Raw genomic sequence first — 6,758 nt, forward strand, 5'->3', positions numbered from 1 at the left:
CGTCGTACTGTAAGCTCTAATGTCAACCTATGTCTGAACCTAAAAGTATATATTGTATGGGATTAGTACAAACTTGTACTACATATGGGTATATGCAAGCACACACAAAGTACATGCATGAGTAAGAATAGCTCTTTCCTAACAACCTGATTTATAAAAAGTCAAGTCTGTGGACTTACTAAATTTTGACTAGGAAAGTCAGTGGACATGCAAAATTTTTAATTAGGGAAGTCATTGGACTTGCTAAATTTGGATTAGGAAAGTGATTCCATGAGAGTAACATCAATCATTATATTTATAATTTTGCAATCAACACATAACATAATACATATTACGCATAACATATTTCATATCATTCGACCATATGCCATGAGACCTTGGAATCATGCACATGACTTTAAGACTCCCAAAAATTAGGGTTTAACATATGAGACCTCTACTAGGGAGCCTTCTTTAGTAAACACAGAGTTATCTTCATTCATTCATATGTACTCCATTTAATTAATTCATATACTAGTGCAACCACTAGTCATACCTAGGATGTAGTTTTAAGAATCTCATCGCGTTTTGTTGTGCAATGATCAAGAATAACCTAGTGTCATTACTTGAGTCTAGCTCACCACTTTATTATCCTATACTAACACCTTTGGTATCGTTCATTTCATTATGTGCATCATTTGAGGCTGGCCTTATTCTTTCTTTGGGAACTTTAACCTTAACCAACATAGATCATGTGAGCATCATGAAATCCAGTGTGTTATGCCTACACCGAAAAGAGGTGGAATCACCGGCCAAGGTGAACCAAAATTTGCTAGTGTATATAGGGAATGGAACCCTTCTCAATTCGTATATAGGCAGTATATGTTCAAAGACTATAACATATAAGGAAACCCAAAAGAGGAATGTCGGACAATTTCATCGCATAAGAGTTGCATTAACCTCCAGCCTTTTCGAAAGAAGGCATCACCTCTCATAACTGTCCTATCAGTGCTCAGTATAAAGTTCAAGTACATTAAACTCATACGTCATGCAAGTCGGCTTCTAGTATGAGGAAATCATAGCTCATTAGATGATTTCTCATCTCATCATCAGTATTAAGTATACATTAAGCTCAATAATTTCAATAGAATGTTCATAAAGATTGGTCTCTTCATTAAATTTACACTCTCATGGTTAGTACGTTTTCGTAACATTTACTTAGGCTCATTTGAGATTGCTCTCATCTTTCACATTATTCTCTTCTCATGTTGTCACCACACTCATTAACTTTAGACAATTTGCTTTTCATAATTACTCACCCCTTTTTCGTGAATGTTCATTTCACCATATCCCAATGCACTTGGCCATTTAGTGTGTTTCACACTCTTACTTAACCCTTCTAGGTTTACATCCTTTCATTAGAAACACCTTAGGTTCACTTACATTTAAACGTATACTAGACTTACGGGTCTACAAATACAAGCCATTATGCTTCATTCATATTTCCTTTAAGTGATTCTTATCTTCCTAAGATTGTGAGATACACGACTTATGCGTCTTGTATGTATGAAAATATCATCAATTTCGATCTATGTAGGCAGTATTATTTTGAACTTTTATTCACGTATGACTTATGTATCAGCACGGAAATTGGTCAAGGTAACCAGATTTCGAATCCCTTTGACAACACTTACTACTTTCTTCATTACTCAAGATCGAGCCCCAACGCCTTCTCTTAATTTTCCCTTAATTTCTTTGGGATCGAACCCCCACAACGTCATTTTCTTTTATTCTCTTTTTACTTAAACCATTTAAGTTTGACCGAGAGGGTGTGGGATCGAACCCCCACAGCCCCACTTTATTTTTCACCATAATTTCCTTTATTAAGCCGAGATGTTATGGGTATGACTCCCACATGCCTCAACTTTTATTTTTCTTTTAATACTTCAATAAGTCTGACCGAGAGGTTGTGGGATTGAATCCCGCACCTCTCATTTTTATTTTTCATTATGTTTTTCATGTTTTGGTCAAGGCACACGGGTTTGAATCCGACATGCCACATACTTTTTCTATCACTTTATTTCTAAGATTTATAACATGGTGAGGTCACGGGTTCGATTCCCAATGACCTCACTTATTTTCAATTTATTTTACACAGAATGATACACCACTTACCTTGGAAGAAACTCATCAGCAAGATGCTAGAAATTATATACGTTTTTTAGCTCATTTTCATCAACGTTTACATGATAGTTTTAATGGTAATTTATGGATCATTTAGTACATCTTTAGGTACATTTTCATGGATTCATTTATCTAATAATTCCCATTCAAATCAGCCACATTATAATTCATATGAATATAACGATTTTTACAAGTTTGTGCAGGTAAGAATACAACCATAACATGTTATTTTTGAACCTTAAACCAAGAGTATATGTCACGGCTACACATTGCACACACATAAACACATAGTTTCGGAAAGCATGCTTAATGTTCACATAACTCCGAACATACATAAATGAAACTAATCATCAAGAAAAGAAATTACATCCATATTTTCTACCAGAAAACATACCCAACCTACAAATCGGTTGGAGCTAGTGACACAGACATGCAACGGGGAGCAACCCTAGTTTTCAGAATAGATTCATCTATGTCCTTAGGGTCTCTTGAAAGGGACCAAGGGTTGGAAAAACAAAAACTTATTTTGACGTTCAAACCTTGAGTTGCTTCCAAAAGACCCTCTCAAAAATCACGTCCAACTGCGTGAGCTTCAACACCAACTCGACCGAAAAAACCCTCCCTTTTTCCTAACGTTTTTTATTATGCTTAGTATATGTTTTTAATGTGAAAGTTCTTCAAGTGTGAAGAAATTTTTGTTGCTTATCAGTTCTTGTGTTTAGGAAGGGTGAACATGAAAAGAAAAGAGAGATATTGACGTGTGAGAGAGAGTTAAAACGTTAAAGGTAGTTTAGGACTAGGTGGAGTAGTTTAGACTTAGTAAACTAGAACTCTTTCAAACCATTAAAAATATGATTTTCCTTTTTATTAAACCATCTAATAAATATTAATTTATTAAATTAATTTACCAATTTAAATAAAATAATTTTAATCATTGCTCCAACCTAGGTTCGAACACGTGCGGAGCAAGATTTTTTCTAAAAGGCAATTTCGGCCCTCTCTCCCCAAGATACCCCTCCACCTTATTAATTAATTTATTACATATTTAGAATAATTACAATACTACCCTTATCCTTGAAAAAGATCATTTTACCCCTAGAACCTCCAAACTTAAGATTTCCCCTTTCATATTAGGGAGCCCTAACTGGCTGAACCCAATCTTTCCTATCTCAACCAACTCCTTAAGTTAGTTGTCTTGGATGTAGCAAGTGTTCAGAGGTTTGGTTTTACGCGCATCAATTCCCCCTGAACCCAGTCTAATCGTAGGCATTCTAGACCCATTATGCATTACTTAGCATATCCATTTTTAGTGTTGTTAGAATTTTATAGAACATGGGATAATCAACATTTAATCAATAATATAATTAAAGGAAAGTTATTATAATAGACAAGAGAAGTAAGAGTCAAGTCTAGAAATTAAGAATCAAGTCAAGGAGAAGTTTATTAAGTTTTCAAAATTCTTTCACAAACGTTTTAAATTTGTCTTAAATATTTAAAGTTCAAGTTGAAAAAGGATTAACAAATAAAGTTAGAATTTCATTTCTTTATAAGAGTATATCGGGACTATGTGTTGCCAAAGAGTAAAATGTTTTCACATTTTAACAAGAAAGGAAACCTTGATTTCCAAAGAACTTCAAAGTTAGTTTTCATAAAAGAGCAATCACTTTCTAAATGAAGCAAGAGAGGAAAGAATGATTTCTAAGGTAGACTCTGAGCCATGTTTTTGAGCAATTATCTCAAATCATAGAAAGTAGTATGTTTTTAAGCATAAGAGATAAGTAGTATAATATTATGGGAGTATTATTGAGCAACGATATGGGGAGAGTTCAGACAACTCTCAACCCCCATAAACCATCTTGCCATCATGCATAAAAAAGAGTCATACTTTTTGATGATTCCTTTAGGGGTCGTTTGGTAGTGTTTTGGCAAAAAGCTTTATGTATTAGTAGTACCTTGTTTGGTGCACTTTTTAGATGATTCCGACTAGTTTATTTCTGTTGGATAGATCCACCAAATTATATATGCAGTTTTCCTCTAAAACATGTATTTCATTAAGCATCGCACTAGACCTCCATTGTGATTCCAAGCATCCCCCATTCTTTAAGGTACAAACTAAGAATCTATAGAAACAATCAACAATGTAGACATCAAGGATAAACGGTCTAGGAAACAAACTTAGCAATGGAATATGTAGATTTACAATCCTTGCACCTTTGGAAAGAGAAATACATAGATCAAGATCTCATTTTATCTCCCTATTTCTCTTCCCACAGGTACACGGACTTGTAAATCCACTTATTTCATTGCTAATTTTGTTTCCTATGACACGTTATCCTCAATATTTAGATCTTGATTATCTCTATATATTCTATCTTTGAACATAAAATGGTGCAGGAGGCTTCAACCTATATGGTATGGTGTGATGCTTGAGGAAATACATTCCTTAAAGGAAACCCGCATATAGGATTTGATGGTTTTACCTAACGAAAAGAAACCAGTGGGATGTATGTGGGCGTTAACTGTTTAATTTAATCTAGATGGTTCTATGGCAATACTTTAAGTTCAGGCTTGTGCCTAAAGATGCTCAAACATATGGAGTGGATAATTCCAACACTTTTTTCTTGGTTTCTTAACTTTTTCCAATTTTCTTATTCATTTCTCTAGCTTGTTTAAAGAATTCTCGTTCTTATCAATTGGATATCAAGAATACATTTTGTCATGGTATTTTTCAAGAGGAATCATATATGGAGCACCGACGTGGTTTTCTTTCTCAAGGGGAATAAGGGAAAGTCCGTCATTTAAAGAAGTCTCCGTATGACTTGAAATAGAGTCCTTGGGCTTGGTTGGGCACGTCTAGTGAGGTTTTTAAAGAGATTGGGTTGAAAATGAGAAAATATAATCACTTAGTTTGCAACCAACAAATGGCCATGTTCTTCTTGTTGCATATGTTGATGATATTTTCATCATATGAAGTGATTATACGGGGATCTCCTCCTTTAAGTCCTTAAAACAGGCTAGGCTTTATAAAAAATACATAGGTAAATTAAGATACTTTTTGGGAGTGGAACTAAGTAACAACAAGAAGAGTTATTTTCTATCTTATAGAAAGTATATCTTGACCTAGTTGCAAACACCGGAAAGTTGACAGCCAAATCTGCTAATACTCTACGGTTCCCAACGTGCATCTTATGAAAGATTATGTTGTTGATGTTCCTAATTAATACAAAGATAATTAGGAAATAAATTATTGTGACTCATCTTGATATTACTTTTTTTGTAAGTGGTGTTAGTTAGTTCTTGTCTCTGCCAATGATCAAGCATTTGGAAGACTTGACACAGATTCTATGTTACTTCAAAGATGCCCCTGGACATGGCATATTGTATAGCAATCACAATCATACCCTTATTAAGTGTTATGCAGATGCTAAGTATGTTGCATCCAAACACCGGAGATTGACTATAGGTTATTTCATCTTTGTTTGAGTTGATCATCTTTGTAACAATAGTTGGGTCATGATCAATATATATGCTCCAACTTTATGGGTAATATTTTATAATATGTATATAGACTTTATTCCTCGTAAAGCACATAGCCTTGTTAATAAAGCAGATTTGTAAGAATTTTAAGATTTGTAGGAATTATCTTTTATTTATAATTAAGATAGCGCACAATCTATTGTACTTACACATTGCTTACCTATTGGAATAAATAATCATCTTCCATATAGTTACAATATTAATTGTTCCGTATCTTAATATAAGCTAAGAGATGAACTAAAATAAACAAATATAGTCATAATGCAATAAGAGGAAAGACATCACATTATTTTATAGGGTCCAAGTAGCCATACATACATACAAAGGGAGTTCTAAAATGTGAAGTTTCATTAACTTAAACACAAAGAAAATAGAATAAAATTGTAATCATACCTTAATATTTATTTTCAAGTTAAGATCTTTGTGGTTATGCTAGTCTTATAGAATACAAAGTATAATGTATCATATTTGGATGGTACATAGGGATTCGGGGTGGCATTGTGCACAACTTCTGAGGTGGTAGAGAACTCATGAAAATAATTGCGCCAGTTCAAAGTACTTGTTAAAGAGATGAAAAATAATAAGCAAAGGCGACAGTGCTGAAATAACGTGAAATGCATATAATGATTTAGATTACCCGATAAAACTTTCAACATTCAATCTCTATCAAAGCTTTCAATGTAAATTAAACTAAATGGGAGATGTTGAAAATAATTATCTGTAGAGTTAATGGAAAGGGGAAATATATTGTTAAGGGTACCTCGGGAGCGGCAAAGTTGAAATTATTTGGGGAGTAGGGAAAATTGCAGCAGTTTGTGTGTTTTTAAAAATCCTCCGGGCAAAAATAAATTGTATGGGAAAGAGATTAACATTTCATTAAAAGGAAAAAGTGTCATGTCAAAGTAGTGGGGCATTCTTCTTTTGTAAAGAACAAACAAGGCGAGTCAGTAGGAAGATGGTAGAATTCGGGGTAGAGCGTAATGAGAGACTCTAATGGAAAACTATTGATACCTTATTATAACTTTCACAATTAATAGCTTGAAGAAACTATGTTGTGC

The sequence above is a fragment of the Solanum lycopersicum genome, chromosome 9 (genome assembly GCF_036512215.1).
Source record: "Solanum lycopersicum chromosome 9, SLM_r2.1".
NCBI classification, from domain to species: domain Eukaryota; kingdom Viridiplantae; phylum Streptophyta; class Magnoliopsida; order Solanales; family Solanaceae; genus Solanum; species Solanum lycopersicum.